Raw genomic sequence first — 1,208 nt, forward strand, 5'->3', positions numbered from 1 at the left:
CTTGCCACAGCTCGGGACGGCCTGGGACGCCCGAGACTTTGCTCGGGACGGCCTGGGACGTCCGAGACTTTGCTCGGGACGGCCTGGGACGCCCGAGACTTTGCTCGGGACGGCCTGGGACGTCCGAGACTTTGCTCGGGACGGCCTGGGACGCCCGAGACTTGGCTCGGGACGGCCTGGGACGCCCTCGCTACAGCTCGGGACGCCCTGGGACGGCCTCGACACAGCTCGGGACGGCCTGGGACGTCCGAGACTTGGCTCGGGACGGCCTGGGACGCCCGAGACTTGGCTCGGGACGGCCTGGGACGCGCTCGGCACAGCTCGGGACAGGCCGGGACGCCCGAGCCGAGCTTCGGGTCGCACGAAATCTCTTCGTATTCCGACATATTAGAAGCTTCCCATCATGTAGTAGGCCGAGCTTTGCCCTTTGGATGCCCTATGGTGCTTGGCGAGCACTAGGGAACGTGCCAGCACAAGTGCTGTGCACGCTCTGGGGAAGGAGCTCAACCCTCCCCCTTATAGTGCAAAGTTATTGTTTTTCCTATTTTCACAAGGAAACATCAATTTTTTAACCAAGCATACTGGGTCTTTACTCCTTCGTTACTCGTCGGAATCCAGCAAACTTATACTCGTTGGAAAGGTCTTTTCGCAAGGATTTTTTTGATATATTATAATAGCGATTCCGATAAATATTTATTTTTCTATGAATTTTTAAGTGAATAAACACCGGAAAATTCATAAAAAATAGAAAAAAAAATATTTTCTTCCGTTTCTTTTCTCCAATAATTCATAAATAATACCTCAATAGTATTAATGAAGAGAGAGTCGAAATGGCCCGGGTGGATTTCGAAATGTCCCACGACCCCATAGAATGCACGGGCCAGCCGAGCCAAAAGAATGGGACGCGCACGGGACAGCATTGGTCAGGCTCGGGACGGCACGGGACGCGCATGGGACAGCACGGGACGCGAATGGGACGGCCTTGCTAAGGCTCGGGACGGCATGGGACAGCTCGGGACGCGCATGGGACAGCACGGGACGCGCATGGGACGGCCTTGGTGAGGCTCGGGACGGCACGGGACGCGCAAGGGACGGCCTTGGTGAGGCACGGGACGGCCTTGGTGAGGCACGGGACGGCCTTGGTCAGGCACGGGACGGCCTTGGTAAGGCTCGGGACGGCATGTCACGGCCCTGGTGAGGCTCGGACG

This window comes from Eschscholzia californica, unplaced genomic scaffold, assembly GCF_041429995.1.
Source record: "Eschscholzia californica isolate CP2 unplaced genomic scaffold, dmEscCali1.0.p SCAF_16, whole genome shotgun sequence".
Classification (NCBI taxonomy): domain Eukaryota; kingdom Viridiplantae; phylum Streptophyta; class Magnoliopsida; order Ranunculales; family Papaveraceae; genus Eschscholzia; species Eschscholzia californica.